General features: G+C 39.5%; 1 pseudogene; it reads right to left on the reverse strand.

The window, feature by feature from the left end:
• Nucleotides 1-10,333: 10,333 nt before the first annotated feature.
• LOC114906446 lies at nt 10,334-11,151 on the reverse strand (annotated as a pseudogene).
• Between the last annotated feature and the right edge of the window lie 15,626 nt (nt 11,152-26,777).

The following is a 26,777-nucleotide window of genomic DNA, read 5'->3' on the forward strand; positions in this document are numbered from 1 at the left end:
ATGGTGTTTTCAATAAATGGCGCTGGAGCAATTGGATATCCACATGGCAAAAAATGAACCTGGATGCCTACCATGCCCCCAAATTATTTCAGTATGGGTCTTAGATCTAAATGTGAAAGGTAAAACAGTAAAGCTGCTAGAAGAAAGCACAGGATAATATCTTCATGAATTTCATAAAGAGGTTTTTTTTTTTTAAACAGGGCATACAAAGCAGTCGCCATAGAGGAAAAGACTGCTAAATTGGATTTCATTGAAATTAGGAACTTCTGTTTGTCAAAATTCACAACTAGGAGAGTTTTGGCACACTGCAGAACAGTAGAACTTATTTGCAATACATCTGTCAAAGGATTCTTGCCTATTTTTTTTTTATATGTTGGCCACTATTTCCAATTTAAAACACTGGGGGGTGGAACCCCACTGTGCAGGCTAACATTCTGCAGGCCAAACAAAACATGTCTGCGAGCCAGCTCGGCCCCTGCGTGGCCAGTTTGCAACCTCACCTTTAGCGGCATAGGAGAACGATAGAAGCTCTCACACTTCCGTATTTCCTCATTCTTTCCTTGCCAGCCTCTGTAAGGGGAAGAAACAATGTAGAGATCTATTTCTCAATAATAAGAAATTTTCCCTTGATGGCAGAATGGCTGATAATGAATTTAGCTTCTAAGTAGCACTTCCCTCCCTCTGATAGACACAATAATTGAAAAAAATATTTAAAATACGATTTGATCAAGTTTTTTTAAAAATTGAAGTATAGTTGACTTACAATGTTGTGTTAGTTTCAGGTGTACAGCAAAGTGATTCAGATATATATATATATGTGTGTGTGTATATATATATATATTTTTCTGTTTCAGATTCTTTTCCATTATAGGTTATTACAAGGTATTGAACATAGTTCCCTGTGCTATACAGTAGGATCTTGTTGTTTGTCTATTTTATATATAGTAATGTGCATCTGTTATTCTCAAACTTCTAATTTATCCCTCCTTCCCCTTCCCTTTGGTAGCCGTAAGTTTGATCAAGTATTTTTAATTGGCCTCCACTGTGTGTTCAGCCTGCTGGGCTCTGTGAAGTCCACAGCTGATCCGTTCTTCACTCTTCTCTCGAACTCTAAATTTTCTCAGCATCCCTGGAAGTCAGCTTCAAGCTGCAGTGAGGCAGAAGACGTGGAGAAATAGAGGTTAAACTTTTAACATTTTGAGCTCATTAATGTCCAACTTCCTCACTTTCGACCTCCTTCCCTAACTCTGGTTTCAGCCTCCTCCTTTTATTCTTCCCCCAAGCACCACTCTTCCTTAATTCTCTGATGGTCCAGTTGGAGGCAGTGGCATCGGGTGGGAGGATAATTTCCTATTGTCGCCTCTTCTGATTCCACTGTTAGAATGAATAAGAAGAGGCGGAGCCTGAAGGATGGCATTCTGGCAGCATAGCACACTGGCTAAGAGCATGAGATTGGGAGTTTGCCTGGACTCAGATCCTGGCTCCATCTCTTTTATTTATTCATTTACATTCTTTTAAAAAAATATTCTTTTCCATTATGGTTTATCATAGGATATTTTCTTTAAATTTTTCTTTTATTTTAAAATTTTACTTATTTTTGGCTGCATTGGGTCTTCATTGCTGCGTGCGGGCTTTCTCTAGTTGTGGTGAGCAGGGGCTACTCTTCGTTTCAGGGTGTGGGCTTCTCATTGCAGTGGCTTCTCTTTTGTTGTGGAGCATGGGCTCTAGGCACGTGGACTTCAGTAGTTGTGGCGTGTAGGTTCAGTAGTTGTGGCTCGCGGGCTCTAGAGCACGGGCTCAGTAGTTGTGGTGCACGGGCTCAGTAGTTGTGGCTCATGGGCTTGGTTGCTCCGCGGCATGTGGGATCTTCCCGGACCAGGGCTCGAACCCGTGTCCCCTGCACTGGCAGGTGGATTCTTAACCACTGCACCACCAGGGAAGTCCCTACCATAGGATACTGAATATAGTTCTCTGTGCTATATGGTAGGCCCTTATTGTTTATCCCTTCCGTATATAAAAGCTTCCATCTGCTAACCCCAACCTCTCACTCCGTCACTCCTCCAACCCCAACCCCAACCCCCTCCCCCTTGGCAACCACAAGTCTGTCCTCTATGTCTGTGAGTCTGTTTCTGTTTCATAGATAGGTTCATTTGTGTCATATTTTAGATTCCACATATAAGTGATATCATATGGTATTTGTATTTCTCTTTCTGACTTACTTCACCTAGTATGATAATCTCTAGGTCCATCCATGTTGCTGCAAATGGCATTATTTCATTCTTTTTATGGCTGAATAGTATTCCATTGTATGTACATACCACATCTTCTTTATCCATTCATCTGTCAATGGACATTTAGGTTATTTCCATGTCTTGGCTATTGTGAATAGTGCTGCTATGAACATAGGGGTGCATGTATCTTTTTGAATTATAGTTTGTCTGGATATATGCCCAGGAGTGGGATTGCTGGATTGTATGGTAGTTCTATTTTTTGTTTTCTGAGGAACTTCCATACTGTTTACCACAGTGGCTGCACCAATTTACGTTCCCACCAACAGGGCAAGAGGGTTCCCTTTTCTCCACACCCTCTCCAGCATTTGTTGTTTGTAGACTTTTTAATGATGGCCATTCTGACTGGTGTGAGGTGGTACCTCATTGTAGTTTTATTTTTTTTTTTAAATGTTTATTTATTTATGGCTGCGCTGGGTCTTCGTTGCTGTGCGCGGGCTTTCTCTAGTTGTGGCGAGCGGGGGCTACTCTTCATTGCGGTGCTCAGGCTTCTCGTTGCAGTGGCTTCTGTTGTTGTGGAGCACGGGCTTTAGGTGCGAGGCTTCAGTAGTTGCAGCACTTTGGGCTCAATAGTTGTGGCTCGTGGGCTCTGGAGCACAGGCTCAGTAGTTGTGGTGCACTCAGTTAGTGGCTCCGCGGCACGTGGGATCTTCCTGTACCAGGGCTTGAATCCGAGTCCTCTGCATTGGCAGGTGGATTCTTAACCACTCTGCCACCAGGGAAGCCCTCACTGTAGTTTTGATTTGCATTTCTCTAATTAACAATTTGCAGTGTTGAGCATCTTTTCATGTCTGGCTCTGTCTCTTAATAACTGTGTGATCTTAAGTAAGTTACTTGCTTCTCTGTGCCTCACTTCCTCATCCGTAAGTTACCAGTGCCTATATGTTAGTATAAATATAAAGCACTTAGAATAGTGCCTAGTAAGCATTAGACATGTGTTTGTTAAATTAAAAATTGACAGTTGGTGGTTGTCAGGCCTTGGCATTGTGTCCAGTGTTGGGAAGTAGAAGACACAGGCGCTCCTATCTCAGAGATCATCTCAGAGCCCCAAAGCCCTGGTTTCAAGATGGGCAAACAGCTTGGCCAAACTGCTCTCCCCTTCTTCGAACTGGCCAAAATGTGACCACTGGGTCATTTGATGGCATTTTTCTTGTGGAGCCTGGTAATGGCTGAAATCCAAAGCCCATCAGAAGATGATTAAGGTCATTCTGTGGAGTATTCTCTCTCCTAAAATTTAAAACTAGAATTATTATGCAGGTGAGGAAGTGTTTAACCCTGAGAAGTGAAGTAACTTACTTAGGACATGGCAGCATGATAGAGAAAAGCCTAGATTTCCTTGAACAGACTCTTAGTAGAAATACGGATATTAAAGGATGCTGGTGGGGGCTCAGAAGGATTAAGGACAATTACAGAGAAAGCCTAAATACCATAGAGAAACTGAGTAGAAATCTGGACTAGGAGGCCATGAGGAATGGATTCATGTGGAATGGATGGGAGTCATGGGGACCACCAGAGGGTGGATTGTGCTAAGCAGAATTTTGCCCCCAAGGATCCTAGCCCTCTGGTATTACTCCTGTAGTTATGTTACATGGTAAAGGGGACTTTGCCGATGTAATTATGGTTGCTATTCAGCTGACTTTAAAGTAGGGGAATTATCCAACAGGCCCAGTATGGTCACATAAGCTCTTAAATGCAGAAGAGGAGGACAGAGAGATGTGAAGCATGAGAAGGACTTGCAGGTGGAAGGGGCAACGTGATGAGGAATGCAGGCGGCCAAAGAAATTGAGAGAGGCTTCTAGCTGACAGCCAGCAAGGAAACAGGACATCAGCCCTGTAGTCACAAGGAACTGATTCTGCCAACACCTTGAATGTGCACGGAAGCAGATTCATCCCCAGAGCCTCCAGAAAGGAATACAGCCCTGCCAACACCTTGATTTTGTTTTTGAGAAACGCTAAGCAGAAGACTCACTTGAGCCATGCTGTACCCAGATATCTGATTTCCAGAAGTGTAATGTAAGAAAGTTATGTTGTTTGAAAACACCAAATTTGTCAGAATTTGTTACAGCAGTGATAGGAAACTAATACAAAGTCCTTATTCTACCAAGAATTTCCTGGGTTTGGAGTAGGAAGGGATAGGGGAGAGGCCAAAACATAAAAAGCCCTTTCTGACCTCTCCCAGCATTCATAGTTTTTAATGAGACTGTCTTGAAAAGTTTAAAAAAAGGTCGTAGAGGTACAATGGGTTCTTCTAGTGGGTTTCTAGAGGAGATTCTGTTCCTATCTACATCAGTCCTGCAGGGTTATTATTTACTCCCCAGTTCACGAGCCTGGCCATGAAAGCAGCATTTCTTAGCACAGTTATAAATAGATGCTGTAACAGTGACATTAGGAAAGTGAGCATCAGATAGCTGGACTGTGTGGGGTGGGAGTTAGAAGTCCCTGGAGGCTCCCACGTCTTCCAGAGGAGGATCCTAGGGCCAAGTACTGGCTCCTGGGCCCCAGATGTCCACAACACAGAACAGAAAGAGAAAGAGCAAGAGATCTGGGATCAGAAGTCCTGGGCCGGAGGTTTGATGATCACTTCCAGGCTGTGGCTGTGTGACATTCACTTCTCCTAACTTCTCCTTGGCTTCCTCTCACAAAGTGGAGACGAGAAGATCCACCTTAAGGAACTGTAGCCCCAATTAAATAACATGATGCACGTGGAAGCATTTTGTCAGCTGTACAGACAGCATCACATAAGTCACGGTTGGGATTTGTGACAACTGTGATACTGACACAAAACTTAAGTCAACAGACATCAGTTGAGTTCTTCATACAAAACATCTTGGAGAGTATAAAAGAGACCCTGCCATGGCTCCTGCTGATGGCAGATGTGACTGCTGACATGGGACCCCCCCACGGCCGTATCTCCAGTATCCCAGAGGATCGCCACCTTCTTCATGGCTCCAGTGTGGGGCAGAGCCAGGAAGTGGAAAGCTGCCTCCTACCTCTTTTCCACTTCCACCCAAGGTGGCTTTCTTGGGAGGGCTGGGGGAAGCTGAGGTAGTACTACATTGAGGGATTCGTGGCATTTTGATTTCTGAGTGATTTTTCAGGTAAAAACCATTTCTCCAGGAGCATGGTATGAGGAGCTGTGCACCTGTGCATGCATGTACACGTATAGTGGTGGGCCTGGGAAGAGGCCCCCACAGCGTATACAGAAACACTGAAATTAATTGACGTGAGATTGGGACTAAAAAGAGAGATCCATTCTGTTGAAGGTCAGGTTCCTCCTGATTGGGGAATCTCAAGGGCCTGTGGACTGCAGATAGGATCTGGACGTGATGCACCTGTGTTCTGTCCTACCTTGGTCTCTGTTTCTGGGAGGGCTGGAATGGTTAGGCTCTGTAAGTGGTTACGTTCACAGGGCTTGACTTTTATAACAACAGGAATGGTACATGTCTGGTTTCTGCAGGTAGATAGAAAAGGAGTGTTTTCAAAAGCTGAGTTGCCGGAAATGATTATGGGAGTATCTGGAATCATTCAGGGAAATCTCCAGAAGCCTGCCAGCTTCCAGGCAGCAAATATAAATAAAAGAGAAAAAAATGAAAGCATTTGGCAAATATCCCACCCCTAGGACATCTTAATAGTGGAATTTATTATCTTACAAAATAAAAAGTCCTAAGCAAGAGTGGTTTTGTGGCAGATCAATTAAGTGGCTTGACAACCTATCCACAACTCAGGTTCCTTCCATCTTTTTGCTCTGCCGTCTTTAGAAGGTTGTAATTCCTCAGACTTGTCTCTTCCTGACCACAGGGTGGCTTTAGCAGTCCCAACCACTTTATTCTTAACAATAAGGTGGGAAAAGCTATTTTCTCTCATGTGTCTATTACTTTTTAGATTTTAAAAAAATTGACATGAAGTTCACATAACATAAAATTCACCATTTTAAAGTGAAGAATTCAGTGGCAGTACATTCACAATGTTCTCCAACCACCACCTTTATCTAGTTACAAAACATTCTCGTCACCCCAAAAGGAAACCCCATACTTTAAATGGGGTTTAATTGAGCAGTCATAGCCCATTCCCCCTCCCCCAACCCCAGGCAACCACTAAGCTGCTCTCTGCCTCCGTGGATTTGCCTATTCTGGACATTTCATGTAGATGGAATCATACAGTATGCGACCTTTCTTTCACTTAACACCATGTTTTCAAGGTTCATCTGTACTGTAGCATGTATCAGGACTTCGTTCTTTGTTATGGCTGAGTAATGTTCCATTGTATACCTGGTAGACCACAATTTGTTTATCTAGTCCTTCATTGATGGACATTTGGGTTGTTTCCGTATTTTTCATATTATCAATACTGTATGAGGGTTTCAGTTTCTCCACAACCTTACCAACACTTACTTACCCTGTTTTCTGGGAAAGCCTAGTGCATATAAAGTGGTACCTCATTGTGGTTTTGACTTGCATCTCCCTAATAACTAATTATATATCGAGCATCTTTTTTACGGGTTTGTTGGCCATTTCATTTGCCTATTTTAAAGCTTCCCTCCAGAACTTACATGATGCTCACATTTTATTTCTCTGGGCCAAGAAGAGATTCTTCCCCCTTCCCTGTATGTTATTTGTGGAGCGTTCATATCTGGTGCCCCTGATACAGTTGCAGGTGTAAAGTAAATGCCGGGTGAATGGATAGACACACAAAAAGCCACTGCCCGCCCGTCTTTCCTGTTGTTCTTTGCTGATAGAAACCCAGTTTGGTTCAGGTAATGGGCAGCCATATGATTCACGGGAGGCTAAACCATTGAGACGCTGGTTGGCTCAGTGTAGAAACACTCCAATGATGAACTCAGGAAGGAAGAATGAAGACAATAACGGGGCTGGTTTAGCTTTACATTTTTAAAATAAAAAAGTACTGTCATACCTTTTGACCTAATAATTGTACTTTGAAGCATATGTCATAAGCAGATAACCAAAATGAGAGAAAAAGTGGCAAGGAGATAATCATAGTCTAAGAAGCGAACTTTTTATAATCCCATTCCCCTTGCCAATGATTGGTTTAGGGTGGACATATGGCCAGTCCGTCCCATGGGATGTCAAGACAGGTCTGCTAGGGAGACTTCTTGGAAAGGTTTCCTCACAAGTCAAAAACAGACACTTTTGAATGTTAGTGTGTGAGGGTGTGATGGTTGTAACTGCTTCAGACACCTTGCGACCATGAAGAGACAAACCTGAGGACAAACCCAACATGCTAAGGATGGTGAACAAGAAGATGGGAAGGATGCTGATGGAATCATTGAGCCATTAATTGGCCTTCTCTGAAACCACACTACCTTTGAACTTCTCATGTGAGACAAGAAGTCTCCCTACGTTTAAGCCATTTTGACTCACTTGCAGTCAAAAGCTTCCTGAGACACACAGTATGAATTGGATGGCTCTTGTCTCTCTAGTTTTCATCCAAAAATTGAAAATTAGGTTATAATAGCTGGCCTCCTGATTTCCAGCCAAGTTTTCACTTGTTCAAATAAGTGTCAAGATGTGGTGGCTTTGTGATGTGTCGACTTGGCTAAAAAGCTGGTACTACATTTCTCAGAGTTCCCTTCCTTGTATGTTTCTAGTTAGAGTTGGTCACAGGAGACATTTGCAGGAGGTTTGCAAAGGGGAAGTGACGCAGTCGCCATGTTCGCTTTCAGAAACTCAGCATGGGTCAGGCCCTGTTAACAGTGAGTGCACATTTTCCTGGATCTCCTGCTCTTGTTTCCAGAGCAGCAGTCAGGTTCACAATTCAGCTACCGCGGGATCTCTTTCCTCAGCTTCTCCAAATCCTGGGTCAGATGTCAGTGTGGCTTCATTGCAAGAGCACCAGCTTCTCCTGCTCGTCACCCAAAGCATCGCGGCTGGAGGCTTGGAGAGCAATGCAAGTTCCAGTTTGTTCCTTGCCAGTTCCAGTGGCCCCTATTCTCTCCTACCTCATGCCTACCTGATCCCAGGCTCTGTACCAGACACAGAAGAAGCAACCAAACCGAGACCGTTTCACTTCTTCCCATAATTGCTCAAGGTCAAATCCCTATAATAAATTCCTACTCTACGTCACTCCTCATGGTTCTGTTTCTCTGACTGAACCCTGTGATACACAGAGTCAAGTTTTCCTGATCCCAGGTTTTAGCTTTAGCTTTTACATCCTATTCATAGCAGTTAAAGTTTAAACGAATGGAGGTAAGCTCTCTAATATAGACTCAATTATTCTTGCTGGCTTAAAAGAAGACAAGAAATCATGGTTTCATCATGGCATAGCATCGCATCTCTAGATTGGATATGGATGGTGGGTCACCGGTTTGCACCCGCTGACCTGGGTGTTTTAGAATCCATCCATCACTTACCTAGGTATTTATGACTATTCGGATGACATGCTGAATTTACCCATTTTATGTGAATTTTGGGGTTTATTGCCCAAGAAAGGATATACTCCTCAGTCTCCATCTTTACTGTATTAATTATCTATCTCCATCAAAATGCTGTGTAACAAATCACGGTGAAACTCAGTGGCTTAAAATATTAACTAAAAATTTAATGTGTCTGAGGGTTGGTGATTTAAGCTGGGCTCAACTGAGCAGTATCTCTGGTCTTGCCTGAGCTCACTCACATTATCTGGCGATTAGCTGACTGTCAGCTGGTCCATGATGGCCTTGGCTAAAATGAGTGAGGTTACCCGGCTGTGCTCCACACGTCTCTTATCTACCAGCAGGCCATCCTGCGCATGTTCTCATGGTGTTGGCAGAAGGCAGGAGCGAGCCAGTCCAATCATGGAAGCTCTTTTCAAGCCTCTGCTTGTGTCTTGTTCGTCTCTGTCTGGGTGTCCTAAAGCCCCGAGGTACAGCAGAACACTACAAAGTTACTTCGCAAAGAGAATATTGAGACAGGGAAGGGTAAAGAATTGGGGCAATTTTTGCAGTCTCTCACAGTTACCAACATTCTCCCCTCAGAGGTGTTAAGTAACCATGTCAGCTGCTGCTATTTCCAGAACCATTTCATTTCCAGTATCTAGATTTCTCAAGGCTTGTAATTGCCACGTTAATGCGTGATGCAAATTGTTCACTGTCAAAACCACTGTGCTCAAGCCTTGAGCTCAGCACCCCCTCTCATTAGGATAAGTAATCGCCTTAAAAAGCTGCAGTTTTGTGCAATGAGCTTGCTTTCGTCTTTTCTTCTCATGTATCTTATGAAAACAAATGAGTAAGGGATCACAAAAACAAAAACTCCAGGGGTGAAGAGTTGCTGACAAACAGACAAATATATACTGTTAGGCTGAGAATAAACTGAGTGTTGGCCAACATTGCCTGAGTTCTCCGTCAGAAACAGTGAGGAGCAAATCAACTCTAAGTCAGTTGCATATATTACTGCTTATTTTTAATCACACTGGTTTTATAGACAGTAATTATAAACGTATTGTAGGCTGAAAAAAACACAAATTTGGGGCTTCCCTGGTGGCGCAGTGGTTAAGAATCTGCCTGCCAATGCAGGGGACACAGGTTCGAGTCCTGGTCCAGGAAGATCCCACATGCCGTGGAGCAGCTAAGCCCGTGTGCCACAACTGCTGAGCCTGTGCTCTAGAGCCTGCGAGCCACAACTACTGAGCCCGTGTGACACAACTACTGAAGCCCATGCGCCTAGAGCCCGTGCTCCACAACAAGAGAAGCCACCTCAATGAGAAGCCTGAGCACTGCAATGAAGAATAGATCCCCACATGCCGCAGCTAGAGAAAGCCCGTGCGCAGCAACGAAGACACAACACAGCCAAAAAAATACATATATATAAATTAAATAAAATTTTTAAAACCCCACAAATTTTAGGTTCTTTTTCTTTTTTTCCCCAAACTGATGAATTACAAGTTATTTTTTACACTTAAAGGGTGACGAAAAACCATTTCTAATCCTATTAAAGTCCAACACAACATCTCAGATGAAAAATATGGTAACCATATTGACTCATTAAATACTGTTTTTTTAAAACACAACTTGGAAACAGCCAGCACGCATGTTTAATCTCAGTGCGATGGATTCAAAACCAAGTATACATATTACATGCATCAAAGCTAGATTGCAAATTATCATAGTCATGTCATAATCTTCTTCACATTTTCTTTTCAATGCGTTTGATGATTCATTGGCAGCATTTGTGATGACACCATGTTAGTTGTAATGAAAATGATTTTGAACCTAATTTCATGAAGGAGTAATTAGAACATTCTGAACTACTGATGTTGCAGGAATTGATGCTTTTACAGATGGAGATTTTGAAGTGGGCATCTGTACTGTAAACCTCTGAGGTTGACTGGAGTCCCTCCTTTAGTTGACACAGACATGGTTTGTTGGGTTGGTGGGCCAAGTGGGGGAGTACTTCGTCTGCTAGTAACTGAACCAACACTTAACTGAACTCAACACTTATTCTTCCCGCAGAAGTAGGTACTTTTTGTGGTAAAGACTTCCTTAAATCTATAATTTGGAGCAGTCAAACAATATCTGTCAGGTGGCAGTCTAGGGCCTGAATATAGCTTCATCAATGGCAAAGGGATTTGATTTCTTTGCCTTGCAATATCTAATAAAAAATCTCTTGTGGGGAGGAGAGGTAAATGACTGGGCAGCACGACACTGGATGGCCAGTCGCGCATCATGTGCGTCAACTGTAGCCTTCTTAGCATGACTGGAATAAATTTTTGCATCGTATAGAATTGTGGTTACATATCGGAATGCAAACTCCAACCTCTGATTTATAACCCTTGGCTCATATTCTGTAATCCCCATATCCTTTAGGATTTGTGCCATCATCTGTGTATCTTGCGGCATGCTCTTGGGAGAAGCCATCTTGCCAGACTCCATGATATACGGTGATCAGACTTCTCGAACTAAATCACCCACAGTAACATATTTCAGTCCTGATCTTGATGGAAGTTCTTTGCCTAGTGCGGTTTTCCCAATCCCTGTTGTACCGGTGAGCAGGATGTTCCAAAGCAACATGGTCCTCACTGCGCTTGCTCAGGACGCCTCTGCACGTGCACCCTGCACGTGACAGGGAGGGGCCAAATTTTAGGCTCTTGAAGTTCTTGGTAGCTTTGCTATTCAAGAGGAGTATGTTCGTTAGCAAGATTTCTAAGAGATGCTCATTATTCACTAAAGGTGCCCACTACATATTTGTCTTAGTTTGGGTACCCCCAGAAGCCAGTCCTGAGACAAGGATTCAAGTGCAAGTAGTTTATTTGGAAGTAAAGCCAATGCTAGTAGGGAAGTGAGGAAGTGAGACAAGTATGGGAAGGCAGCCAATAAAAGATACATTGTCAGGTACTTCTGTAGGCAATTGGAGAGCATAATCTTGTTGAGGAACTCTGGAAAATGGTGTGGAACACGCCTTTCAGTTACTCCACCCAAGGGATGAGGAAGCTGGGATATTTATATACCAATCAGTTCCCAGCAGTCACTGGTTGAAGGCAGTTCCTCTGGGGCCATTAATTTCCTGGCACTTCTGGCCTGACATATGGCAGGCAAACTAGGCTTCAGTAGCTAGAGAAATCCATCAGGCAAACACAGTTGCTGGCTGTTGGAAGTGGTAAGGGTGTGGGCATAAGGGCAGACCACCAAAAGAGCCTGGATATGCTCTGGTACCTGAGCTATAGGTATTGGAACACTTCCTCTGCCTACAGAAGGTTACCTTCTCTAGTTGAGTGAGGCACCAAATTAAATTTTCACTGGAGAATAGCATGCATTAGATTAATACATTTTCCAGTGATATTAAGGTATAATTGACATACAAGAAACTGCACATATGTAAAGTGTACAATTGGATGGATTTGACATATGCATACACATCAATGAATCTTGCCTGCAGCAGGTATTGCTGTGGTGTTCTAAGGATGATTTTCTCTTTCTCTCCTTCTTTCTGCATATGAAATTAATTGAAATTCTTCTGTATGGAATATTTGCTTCTTCATCCCCATTTATTATTCAATCATTTTTTCTCCCTTTATTCATTTTTTAAAATTAACTTTTATTGGAGTATAGTTGATATACAATGTTGTGTTAAGACCCCGAATAGCCAAAGCAATCTTGAGAAAGAAAAACGGAGCTGGAGGAATCAGGCGCCCAGACTTCAGACTATACTACAAAGCTACAGTAATCAAGACAGTATGGTACTGGCACAAAAACAGAAATATAGATCAATGGAACAGGATAGAAAGCCCAGAGATAAACCCACGCACATATGGTCACCTTATCTTTGATAAAGGAGGCAAGAATATACAGTGGAGAAAAGACAGCCTCTTCAATAAGTGGTGCTGGGAAAACTGGACAGCTACACGTAAAAGAATGAAATTAGAACACTCCCTAACACCGTATACAAAAATAAACTCAAAATAGATTAAAGACCTAAATGTAAGCCCAGACATTATAAAACCCTTAGAGGAAAACATAGAACACTCCTTGACATAAATCGCAGCAGTATCTTTTTTGACCCACCTACTAGAGTAATGAAAATAAAGACAAAAATAAGCAAATGGGACCTAATGAAACTTAAAAGCTTTTGCACAGCAAAGGAAACCATAAACAAGACGAAAAGACAACCCTCAGAATGGGAGAAAATATTTGCAAATGAAGCAACTGACAAGGGCGTAATCTCCAAAATATACAAACAGCTCATGCAGCTCAATGTCAAAAAAACAAACAACCCAATCCAAAACTGGGCGGAAGAACTAAATAGACATTTCTCCAAAGAAGACATACAGATGGCCAACAAACACATGAAAAGATGCTCCACATCACTAATTATTAGCGAAATGCAAATCAATCATTTATTTCAGTATGGACTCATGGATATTATTTATTGGGTTAAAATCCAATGCTATCATTAGTTATTTTGTTGTTCAAATTGTTTTATCTTTGGCAATTGGAAGTTAAGATGTTAATTATAATCCCCAGGGCAGTTGCTAAGAAAATAGCTAAAAAATATAATAAAAGAAATAAAAAGAGAATTAAAATGGTACACTAAATATATGTATTTAACACAAGAGAAGGCAGTAATGGAGGAATATAGGAACAAAAAAGACATAGTTCATGTATTTAGAAAACAAGTAACAAAATGGTAGATGTAGATCCTATATTATAAAATATAAGTGGATTAAACAATCAAAAGGCAGAGATTGGCAGAATGGATATTTGAAAAATGATCCATGATATGCTGTCTACAACAGGCACACTTCATCTTTTTGAGGCAAATATTTTTATTAAACATTAATATTATTAGTAAACTAATAATTTTACTGCTGCTATAATTGATATCACTACTTTTCCCAATTCTAGCAACTTGTGCAAGATCACAGCTATTTAGTGGAGACAACAGGATTTCGAATAGAGCAGAATATATTTTTGTGTGTGTGTCATGTTTATCTGAGTCAACAACTTTCAGTTGATTTAACACCTGGTATTGCCATCTATCACCTTATCAATCTGCAAAGCTGGGTTTTCCATTTCACATATGTATTTTTTCTTTTTTTATTGAGGTATAGTTCATTTACAATATTACTTAAGTTTCAGGTGTACAACATAGTGGTTCACAATTTTTGGAGGGTATATTCCATTTATAGTTATTATAAAATATTGCCTATATTCCCTGTGCTGTACAATATATCCTTGTAACTTATTTATCTTATACTCCTTAGTAGTTTACACCTATTAATCCCCTACCCCTATCTTGTCCCTCCCCTCTTCCCTCTCCCCACTGGTAACCACTATTTGTTCTCTATATATGTCTGCCTCTTTTTTGTTAAGTTCACTAGTTCGTTTTATTGTTTTGCTTCCATATATAAGTGATATTATATAGTATTTGTCTTTCTCTGTCTGACTTATTTCACTTAACACAATATCCTCCAAGCCCATCCATGCTGTTGCAAATGGCAAAATTTCATTCTTTTTTATGGCTGAGTAGTATTCCATTGCATATATATACCACATCCTCTTTATTCATTCATCTCTTCTTTTTTTTAAACTTAAAAATTTTTTTAACATCTTTATTGGAGTATAATTGCTTTACGATGGTGTGTTAGTTTCTGCTGTATAACAAAGTGAATCAGCTATACCTATACATATATCCCCATATCCCCTCCCTCTTGCATCTCCCTCCCACCCTCCCTATCCCACTCCTTTGCTTTGTGGTCACAAAGCACCGAGCTGATCTCCCTGGGCTATGTGGCTGCTTCCCACTAGCTATCTATTTTACATTTGGTAGTGTATACATCTCCGTGCCACTCTCTCACTTTGTCCCAGCTTACCCTTCCCCCTCCCCATATCCTCAAGTCCGTTCTCTAGTAGGTCTGGGTCTTTATTCCTGTCTTACCCCTAGGTTCTTCATGACCTTTTTTTTTTTTTCTTAAATTCCATATATATGTGTTAGCATATGGTATTTATTTTTCTCTTTCTGACTGACTTCACTCTGTATGACAGACTCTAGGTCCATCCAGCTCACTACAAATAATTCAATTTCGTTTCTTTTTATGGCTGAGTAATATTCCATTGTATATATGTGCCACATCTTCTTTATCCATTCATCTGTCGATCGACACTTAGGTTGATTCCATGTCCTGGCTATTGTGAAAGGTGCTGCAATGAACATTGTGATACATGATTCTTTTTGAATTTTGGTTTTCTCAGGGTACATGCCCAGTAGTGGGATTGCTGGGTCGTATGGTAGTTCTATTTTTTAGTTTTTTAAGGAACCTCCGTAGTGGTTGTATCAATTTACATTCCCACCAACAGTGCAAGAGGGTTCCCTTTACTCCACACCCTCTCCAGCATTTATTGCTTGTAGATTTTTTGATGATGGCCATTCTGACTAGTGTGAGGTGATACCTCATTGTAGTTTTGATTTGCATTTTGCTAATGTTTAGTGATGTTGAGCATCCTTTCATGTGTTTGTTGGCAATCTGTATATCTTCTTTGGGGAAATGTCTGTTTAGGTCTTCTGCCCATTTCTGGATTGGTTTTTTTTTTGTTTTTTTTGATATTGAGCTGCATGAGATTCTTGTATACTTTGGAGATTAATCCTTTATCAGTTACTTCGTTTGCAAATACTTTCTCCCATCCTGAGGGTTCTCTTTTTGTCTTGTTTATGGTTTCCTTTGCTGTGCAAAAGCTTTTAAGTTTCATTAGGTCCCATTTGTTTATTTTTGTTTTTATTTGCATTTCTCTAGGAGGTGGGTCAAAAAGGATCTTGCTGTGATTTATGTCATAGAGTTTTATGTCTATGTTTTCCTCTAAGAGTTTTATAATGTCTGGGCTTACATTTAGGTCTTTAATCCATTTTGAGTTTATTTTTGTATACGGTGTTAGGGAGTGTTCTCATTTCATTCTTTTACGTGTAGCTGTCCAGTTTTCCCAGCACCACTTATTGAAGAGGCTGTCTTTTCTCCACTGTATATTCTTGCCTCCTTTATCAAAGATAAGGTGACCATATGTGCATGGGTTTATCTCTGGGCTTTCTATCCTGTTCCATTGATCTATATTTCTGTTTTTGTGCCAGACCATACTGTCTTGATTACTGTAGTTTTGTCATATAGTCTGAAGTCCAGGAGCCTGATTCCTCCAGCCTCGTTTTTCTTTCTCAAGATTACTTTGGCTATTCGGGGTCTTTTTTGTTCCCATACAAATTGTGAAATTTTTTGTTCTAGTTCTGTGAAAAATGCCACTGGTAGTTTGATAGGGACTGCATTGAATCTGTAGATTGCTTTGGGTAGTAGAGTCATTTTCACAATGTTGATTCTTCCAATCCGAGAACATGGTATATTTCTCCATCTGTTTGTATTGTCTTTAATGTCTTTCATCAATATCTAATAGTTTTCTGCATATAGGTCTTTTGTCTCCTTAGGTAGGTTTATTCCTAGGTATTTTATTCTTTTCGTTGCACTGGTAAAGGGGAGTGTTTCCTTAATTTCTCTTTCAGATTTTTCATCATTAGTGTACAGGAATGCAAGGGATTTCTGTGCATTAATTTTGTATCCTACGACTTTACGAAATTCATTGATTAGCTCTAGTAGTTTTATGGTAACATCTTTAGGATTCTCTATGTCTAGTGTCATGTCATCTGCAAGCAGTGACAGTTTTACTTCTTCTTTTCTGATTTGGATTCCTTTTATTTCTTTTCCTTCTCTGATTGCTGTGGCTAAAACTTCCAAAACTATGTTGAATAATAGTGGTGACAGTGGGCAACCTTGTCTTTTCCTGATGTTAGTGGAAATGGTTTCAGTTTCTCACCATTGAGAAGTTTGTTGGCTGTGGGTTTGTCATATATGCCCTTTATTATGTTGAGGAAAGTTCTCTCTATGCCTAATTTCTGGAGGGGTGTTATCATAAATGGGTGTTGAATTTGGTCAAAAGCTTTTTCTGCATCTTTTGAGATGATCATATGGTTTTTATCCTTCAATTTGTTTATATGGTTTTTCACATTGATTGATTTGTGTATATTGAAGAATCCTTGCATTCCTGGGATAAACCCACCATGATCCTTTTAATGTGCTGTTGGATTCTGCTTGCTAGTATTTTGTTGAGGATTTTTGCCTCTATGTTCATCAGTGTTATTGGCCTGTAGTTTTCTTTCATTGTGACATCTTTGTCTGGTTTTGGTATCAGGGTGATGGTGGCCTCGTAGAATGAGTTTGGGAGTGTCCCTCCGTCTCCTCTATTTTGGAAGACTTTGAGAAGGATAGGTGTTAGCTCTTTTCTAGATGTTTGATTGAATTCGCCTGTGAAGCCATCTGGTCCTGGGCTTTTGTTTGTTGGAAGATTTTTAATCACAGTTTCAACTTCAGTGCTTGTGATTGGTAAGTTCATATTTTCTGTTTCTTCCTAGTTCAGTCTCGGAAGATGTTGCTTTTCTAAGAATTTGTACGTTTCTTCCAGGTTGTCCATTTTATTGGCATATAGTTACTTGTAGTAATGTCTCATGATCCTTTGTATTTCTGCAGTGTCAGTTGTTAGTTCTCCTTTTTCATTTCTAATTCTGTTGACTTGAGTCTTCTCCCTGTTTTTCTTGATGAGTCTGGCTAATGGTTGATCAATTTTGTTTATCTTCCCAAAGAACCATCTTTTAGTTTTATTGATCTCTGCTATTGTTTCCTTCATTTCTTTTTCATTTATTTCTATCTGATCTTTATGATTTCTTTCCTTCTGCTAACTTTGGGGTTTTTTTGTTCTTCTTTCTCTAATTGCTTTAGGTGTAAGGTTACGTTGTTTATTTGAGATATTTCTTGTTTCTTGAGGTAGGGTTGTATTGCTATAAAGTTCTCTTGTAGAACCGCTGATGCTGAATCCCATAGGTTTTGCATCAGCGTGTTTTCATTGTCATTTGTTTCTAGGTATTTTTTGAGTTCCTCTTTGATTTCTTCAGTGATGTCTTGGTTTTTTAGCGGTGTATTGTTTAGCCTCCATGTGTTTGCATTTTTTACAGATTTTTTCCTGTAATTGACATCTAGTCTCATAGCATTGTGGTCCGAAAAGTTACTTGATAGGATTTCAATTTTCTTAAATTTGCCAAGGCTTGATTTGTGACCCAAGATATGATCTATCCTGGAGAATGTTCCATGAGCACTTGAGAAGAAAGTGTATTCTGTTGTTTTTGGATGGATTGTCCTATAAATATCCATTAAGTCTATCTTGTTTAATGTATCATTTAAAGCTTGTGTTGCCATGTTTATTTTCATTTTCATGATCTGTCCATTGGTGAAAGTGGGGTTTTAAAGTCCCCTACTATGATTGTGTTACTGTCAATTTCCCCTTTTATGGCTGTTAGCGTTTGCCTTATGTATTGAGGTGCTCCTATGTTGGGTGCATAAATATTTACTATTGCTGTATCTTCTTCTTGGGTTGGTCCCTTGATCATTATGTAGTGTCCTTCCTTGTCTCTGTAACATTCTTTATTTTAAAATCTATTTTGTCTGATATGTGTATTGCTACTCCAGGTTTCTTTTGATTTCCATTTGCACGGAATATCTTTTTCCATCCCCTCACTTTCAGTCTGTATGTGTCCCTAGGTCTGAAGTGGGTCTCTTGTAGACAGCATATATACAGGTCTTGTTTTTGTATCCATTCAGCCAGTCTATGTCTTTTGGTTGGAGCATTTAATCCATTTACATTTAAGGTAATTCTTGGTATGTATGTTCCTATTACGATTTTCTTAATTGTTTTCGGTTTGTTATTGTAAGTCTTTTCCTTCTCTTGTGTTTCCTGCCTAGAGAAGTTCCTTTAGCATTTGTTATAAAGCTGGTTTGGTGGTGCTGAATTCTCTTAGCTTTTGCTTGTCTGTAAAGGTTTTAATGTCTCCGTAGAATCTGAATGAGATCCTTGCTGGGTAGAGTAATCTTGGTTGTAGGTTTTTCCCTTTCATCACTTTAAATATGTCCTGCCACTCCCTCCTGGCTTGCAGAGTTTCTGCTGAAAGATCAGCTGTTAACCTTATGAGGATTCCCTTGTATGTTATTTGTTGCTTTTCCCTTGCTGCTTTTAATATTTTTTCTTTGTATTTAATAACTTTTGATAGTTTGATTTATATGTGTCTTGGCGTGTTTCTCCTTGGGTTTATCCTGTATGGGACTCTCTGTGCTTCCTGGACTTGATTGACTATTTCCTTTCCCATCTTAGGGAAGCTTTCAACTATAATCTCTTCAAATATTTTCTCAGTCCCCTTTTTTTTTTTCTCTTCTTCTTCTGGGACCCCTGTAATTTGAATGTTGGTGCTTTTAATGTTGTCCCAGATATGTGTGAGAGTGTCCTCAATTCTTTTCATTCTTTTTGCTTTATTCTGCTCTGCGGTAGTTATTTCCAGTATTTTATCTGCCAGGTCACTTCTCCGTTTTTCTGCCTCAGTTATTCTGCTATTGATTCCTTCTAGGGAATTTTTAGTTTCATTTATTGTGTTGTTCATCATTGTTTGTTTGCTCTTTAGTTCTTCTGTGTCCTTGTTAAATGTTTCTTTTATTTTCTCCATTCTCTTTCCAAGATTTTGGCTCATCTTTACTATCATTACTCTGAATTCTTTTTCAGGTAGACTGCGTATGTCTTCCTCATTTGTTTGGTGTGGTGGGTTTGTACTTTGCTCTTTCATCTGCTGTGTGTTTCTCTGTCTTCTCATTTTGCTTAACTTACTGTGTTTGGGGTCTCCTTTTCGCAGGCTGCAGGTTCACAGTTCCCATTGTTTTTGGTGTCTGCTGCCAGTGGGTAAGGTTGGTTCAGTGGGTTGTGTGGGCTTCCTGGTGGAGGGGTCTGGTGCCTGTGTTCTGGTGGATGAGGCTGCATCTTTTCTTTCTCTTGGGCATGACTGCATCCGGTGGTGTTTTTGGTGTCTGTGAACTTATTATGATTTTAGACAACCTGTCTGCTACTGGGTGGGGTTGTGTTCCTGTGCTGGTAGTTGTTTGGCATGGGGCATCCAGCACTGGAGCTTGCTGGTCATTGAGTGGAGCTGGGTCTTGGCGTTGAGATGGCGGTCTCTGGGAGATCTCTCACCGATTGATATTACTTGGGGCCAGGAGGTCTCTGTTGGTCCAGTGTCCTGAACTTGGCTCTCCCACATCAGAGGCTCACGCATGACACCCGACCGGAACAGCAAGACCCTGTCAGCCACACAGAGATCCCAGAGGGGAGTTACTGCATGCCATGCAGGCCACAGAGGATGGTCCAGGGTTTGGTCAGGTGGCAAAGACAGGAGTCAGAGGAAACTCTAGGCCAGAGCCTTGATGGGGTTTCTGAACTTGAGTTTACTGGGGAATAGCAGAGGAACTGCAATTCTGGAAGGCTCAATGTTGCAAGTTACAGGCCAGTCTGTGGAGAGTTCAGAATGGGCTGTATTTATGGGGAAGGAACACACCTATTCATTCATCTCTTGATGGACACTCACTGCTATGAACATTGGGGTGCATGTATCTTTTTGAATTATTATTTTTGTTTTTTTTGGAAAAATACCCAGGAGTGGATTTGCTGGGACATATGGTAGTTCTGTTTTTAGTTTTTTGAGAAATCTCCATACCGTTTTCCAGTGTGGATGCACCAATTTACATTCCACCGACAGGGTAGGAGGCTTCCCTTTTCTCCACATCCTTGTCAACATTTGTAATTTGTGGTCTTTTTGATGATAGCCATTTTGACAGATGTGAGGTGATATCTCATTGTAGTTTTAATTTGCATTTCTCTGATGATGAACGATGCTGAGCCTCTTTTCATGTGCCTGTTGGCCATCTGTATGTCTTCTTTCAAAGAATGTCTATTCAGATCTTCTGCCCATGTTTTATTTGGGTTTTTTTTTTTTTTGGATGTTGAGTTGCATGAGCTGCTTATATATTTTGCTTATCGATCATATCCTTTGCAAATATTTTCTCCCATTCAGTAGGTTGTCTTTTTGTTTTGTTTATAGTTTCCTTTACTGTGCAAAAGCTTTTAAGTTTAATTAGGTCCCATTTGTTTATTTTTGCTTTTATTTCAAGAGGCACACTTTAGATCCAAAGACACAAATTGGCTGAAAGTAAGAGAAAAAGATAACATGAAAATGTAAGCTAAAAGCGTTAGAGTGTCTATACTAATATCAGAGAAAATACACTTTATTACAAACATTGGTACTAGAGACAAAGAAGGATATTTTCTAATGATAAAAGAGTCAATTCATCAGGAAAATAGAACAATTATAAATATATGTGCATGTAACAACAGACTCCCCAAAATCATGAAACAAAAGCTGACTGGATTGAAGGGAGATATAGACAAAACTTCTGGAATGCAACTCAAGCTGTGCTTACAGAGAATTTTATAGGTATAAACGCCTATATTAAGAAAATCATCTCAAATAAATAACCTAATTTTCTACCGTAAGAAATTAGAAAAAGAAGAACTAACTAAACACAAAGCAAGCAGAAGGGAGGAAATGACAAAGATTAGAGTGGAAATTAATGAAATAGAAAAACAATAGAGAAATATCAATGAAACCAAAAGCTGGGTCTTTGAAAAGATCAACAGAATTGACCAACCTTTATCTAGATTGAGCAAGAAAAAAAGAGAAGACTCAAATTACTAAAGTGAGTAATGAATGTGAGGACATTACTACTGACCCTATGAAAATAACAAGGATTAGAAGGGAATAATATGAACAATTATATGCCAACAAATTGGATAACCTAGATGACATGGGTAAATTCCCAGAAAGATACAAGTACTGAAACTGTTTCAAGCAGGAATAGAAAATCTAAATATAAGTAAAGACATTGAATCAGGAATCAAAAAACTTCCCACAGTGTAAGTCCCGTGACCAGATGACTTTGCTCATGAATTCTACTAAGTGTTTAAGGAAGAAGTAACACCAAGCTGTTGCAAACTCTTCCAAAAAATAGAAAGGAGGGAATTCTTAACAACTCATTCCATGTGGTCAGTATTACCCTCATACCAAAACCAAAGATGTTACAAGAAAAGAAACTGTAGACCAATATCCATTATGATTATAGATGCATAAATACTCTCCAAAACACTGGGAAACCAAATCCAAATATAAAAAGGATTTTGCACTCTGACCAAGTGATATTTATCCCACGTATGCAAGATGGTGTCAATGTATGAAAATCAATCAATGTAATACATCATATTAATAAAGAAGAAGAACCCCATAATCACTTCAATAGACAAAGAAAAAGCATTTGACAAAATTCAAGACCTTTTCATTATAAAAGAAAAACACTCAACAAACTAGGAATAGAAGGGAACTTCCTTAACTTGGTATAGGGCATCTATGAAAAGCCCACAGCTAACACCATACTTGTGACTGAAAGCTTTCTCCCTAAGAACAGGAACAAGATGGGTGTCCCCTTCTTGCTACTTCTATTCAACAGTTAACTGGACGTTATTGCCAGGGCAGTCAGGCAAGTAAAAGAAATAAAAGGTATCTAGATTGGAAAAGAAGAAGTAAAACTACCTCTGTTTGCAGATGACATGATCTTGTATGTAGAAAATCCTGAGGAATTCTCACAGAGACACACACACACACACACACACACACACACACACACACAATTAGGGCTAATCAACAGGTCAGCAAAATTGCAGGACACAAGATCAATATTAAAAAATCAATTGTATTTCTATACACTAGCAATGAAGAATCCAAAAATAAAATAAAATAAAATAATTCCATTTACAAAAGAAATAAAAAGAATAAAATGCTTAGGAGTAAATTGAACAAAAGATGTGTAAGACTTGTACCCTAGGAAGTACAAAACATCACTGAAAGAAGTTAAAGAAGACTTAAATAAATGGAATGGCATCTCATGTTCATGGATTGAAAGACTTAATGTTAAGATTACAACATTGATCTATAGATTGAGCACAGTCCCTATAAAAATCTTAGCTGCTTTGTTTTTAAAGCTAAAATTGACAAGCTTCTCCTAAAATTCACATGGAAACTCAAAATACCCAGAACAGGGCTTCCCTGGTGGTGCAGTGGTTGAGAGTCCGCCTGCCGATGCAGGTGACACAGGTTCGTGTCCCGGTCCGGGAAGATCCCACATGCCGCGGAGCGGCTGGGCCCGTGAGCCATGGCCATTGAGCCTGTGCGTCCGGAGCCTGTGCTCCACAACGGGAGAGGCCACAACAGTGAGAGGCCAGCGTACGGCAAAAAAAAAAAAACAAAAAACCAGAACAGCTAAAACAATGTTGAAAAAGAAAAACAAAGTTGGAAGACTCACACTTTCCAGTTGCAAACTTATAATACTTCAGAGCAACAGTAATCAAGATGGTGTGGTACTGGTATGAGTATAGACATATAGATCAATGGAGTAGAACTGAGATTCCAAAAATAAACCTTTACATTTATGATCCATTGATTTTCTGCAAGGGTGCCAAGACAATTCGATAAGGTATGAATAGCCTTTCCAATAAATGGTGATGGGACAACTAGATATCCATATGCAAAAGAATGAAGTTGGACCACTACCTCACATCATATGCCAAATTTAACCTAAAAATGGACCAAAAACCTGAATGCAAAAGCTAAAACTATAAAACTCTTAGAAGAAAGTATACACATAAATAAATCTTCATATTCTTGAATTAGACAATAGTTTCTTAGCTATGATAGCAAAAACATAAGTGATGAAAGAAAAAAATAGATAATTTTGACTTCATCAGACTAAGAACTTTTGTGCTTCAAAGGACACTATGAAGAAAGTGAAAAGACAACTCACAAAATAGGACAAAATATTTACAAATCATTTATCTGATAATGGACCAGTAACCAGAATATGTAAAGAGCTCTTACAACTCACCAATAAAAATCAAATAACCCAATTTTTTAAATGGGTGAAGTCTTTGAATAGATTTTTCTCTAAATAGGATATACAAATGGCCAACAAACACGTGAAAAAATGTTCAACACCGTTAGTCATTAGGGAAATACAAGTCAAAACCATATTGAGATACCATTCATACACACTACGTTGGTAAAAGGAAAGAAAAAGCAAAAGATAACAAATTTTGCAATAATGTGGAGAAATTAGAACCCTTGTACAAAGCTGTTAAGATTGTAAAATGGTGCAGCTCCTTTGGAAAACAATTTGGCAGTTCCTCAAAAAGTTAAACAGAGAGTTACCACGTGACCTAGCAATTCCACTTCTACACATATACCCGAGAGAATTGAAATGTCTATGCAAAAACTTGTACACAAATGTTCATAGCACCATTATTTATAGTAGCCCCAAAGTGGAACCACCCCAAATATCCGTCAATCAAAGAATAGACAAACAAAATATGGTGTATCTATACATATCCATAAAAGGAATGAAGTATTGACAAACAGGCTACAACATGGATGAACCTTGCAACATTATGCTAAGTAAAAGGAGTCAGACACAAGCTGCCACGTATTTTTTTAAATTGAAGTATAGTTGATTTACAATGTTGTGTTAGTTTCTGGTATACAGCAAAGTGATTGAGTTATATACGTAAAAAGAATATATATATCCTTTTTCATATTCTTTGCCATTATGGTTTATTATAGGATATTATAGTTTCCTGTGCTATACAGTAGGACCTTGTTGTTTATCTATTTTATATGTAATAGTTTCTATCTACTAATCTCAAACTCCTAATTTATCCCTCCCCACCACCTTTCCACTTTGATAACCATAAGTTTGTTCTCTATGTCTGTGAGACTGTTTCTGTTTCGTAGATAAGTTCATTTGTGTCGCAATTTAGATTCCACTTGTAAGTGATATCATATGGTATTTGTCTTTCTCTGTCTGACTTGCTTCATTTAGTGTGATAATCTCTAGGTCCATCCATGTTGCTGCAAATCAAAATGCCACATATTGCATGAGTCTCTTTATGTGAAATGTACACAGTAGGCAAATCCGTAGAGGCAGAATGTAGATTAGCGGTTGCCAGGAGTTGGAAGGAGAGGCAAATAGGGAGTGACTGTTAATGGGTATGGGGTTTATCTTTGGGGTGATAAAATATTCTGGAATTAGATAGTAGTGATGGTTGCAGAACTTTGTGAACATTACTAAAAATCACTAAATCATACACTTTAAAAGCGTGATTTTTATGGTATGTGAGTTATATCTCAATAAAAATTAAATAATAGAAGTAACGTGCCTTTTATTCTCCGCTTTAAACCTTCTCCTGGTCCCCCTTCTGTTGACTTGATTGTGGATTCCTTATTTTGCATGACCACCAGGGTGGACGGTTTGACAGATAGTACGAATTGCCCACTCACTTCCATTCCAACCCTCTATAGCGTGCCTTACTGCATGCTGGGGATTTGAAAGCTAAAGTCATTTCTCATTTTCTCTTATAGCTTGGATTCCATATGTGTCCTAGGTTTTGCCGTGAAGATAACCTCCCTGAGAGGTTTTTTAAGTGGAAATGAGGTGGACACCATGCTTCTCATGGCACACACAGTTGTAGAGTTTTGTTTCTCTGCAGCAGCATTTACAGTGGTCCCTGTATGAAGCCCTCCCTTCATGGGTGTTGAGGAACAGATCATGGGGCTTTTGTTTTGTTGAGGCTGTATGGTAATTGAGCAGGAGGTAACATACTTTTTCCTTTTTTAAAATTTTTATTTTATATTAGAGTATAGTTGATTTACAGTGTTGTGTTAGTTTCAGGTGTACAACAAAGTGATTCAGTTATACATGTACATGTATCTATTCTTTTTCAAATTCTTTTCCCATTGAAGTTATTACAGAATACTGAGTAGAGTTCCCCACACTATGTTGTAGGTCCCCGTTGACCATCTATTCTAAGTACAGTAATGTGTATATGTCAATCCCAAACCCCCGTTTTATCCCTCCCCACCACCTTTCCCCTTTGGTAACCATAAGTTTATTTTCTAAATCTCTGAGTCTGTTTCTGTTTTGTAAATAAGTTCGTTTTTATCATTTTTTACATTCCACATATAAGCGATATCAAAGATACTTGAATAAACTTTTTCTATAGAATGCCAGATAGTAAATATTTGTGGCTTTGAGGGCCATGTGGTCTCTGTTGCAACTATTCAAGTCTGCCATTGTAGCATGAAAACCAGCATATACAATACATAAATGAATGAGCATGGCAGTTTTCCAATAAAACTTTATTTACAGAAATTTGGCCCATGGGCCATAGTTTGCTCACCCCCTGTCCTAGAGCAATAATTGTGGTGATGGTAGTTTTATGATATTTTATTAGCTTTTTTGTTGCAGCAGAGGTAGTATTTCCTTCATCAGGTCAGTGCTATGGTATGTTCTAAACAGTTGACTTATCTTTTAGTAGTTGCTGTAGGGATTGCAAAATGCATGCTTAAGTTTTCACATTTTATTTAGAATCAGTGTTTTCCTACTTCGATGAAAATGTAGAAACCTTACGACCATATGGATCCCTCTCTCCTTCCCCCTTATACTATAGTTTTATATATTACATCTACCTATGTTGAGATCCCCATCATACAGTGTTATGTATTTTGCTTTCAACCTTCACGCATGCTTTAAAGAACTATGATTTGCCTATATTTTTACCATTTTTGTCTCCAGTTAACTTGTGCTCTTTCGTCTAGCTTCTTGAACGTATGGAATACAGTTATAATAACTGTTTTAATGAGTTTGTCTACTAATTCGATCATTTCTCCCTTCTTGGTCAGTTTCAATTGATTGATTTTTCCTGCTTCTTTGCTTTCCTGATATTTTTTAAAAGTAGATTCCAGACATTGTGAATTTTACCTTGTTGGGTGTTGGATATTTTTTTGCATTCTTCTAAATTGCTTTCCCTTTTTCTGGGATGTGCTTAAATTACTTAGAAACAGTTTGATTCTTTTGGGTCTTGCTTTTAAGATTTGCTAGGCAGGACTGGGCAGCATTCAGTTTAAGGCTCATTATTTCCCACTTTTGAGTCAACAGGCTTCTGAGTACTGTACCTGATGCCCCGTGAATTCTGAGACTTTCCACTCTGGCTGGTGGGAATGG

The sequence above is a fragment of the Monodon monoceros genome, unplaced genomic scaffold, assembly GCF_005190385.1.
Source record: "Monodon monoceros isolate NGI ecotype Baffin Bay Population unplaced genomic scaffold, NGI_Narwhal_1 Super_Scaffold_22, whole genome shotgun sequence".
In the NCBI taxonomy this organism is placed as follows: domain Eukaryota; kingdom Metazoa; phylum Chordata; class Mammalia; order Artiodactyla; family Monodontidae; genus Monodon; species Monodon monoceros.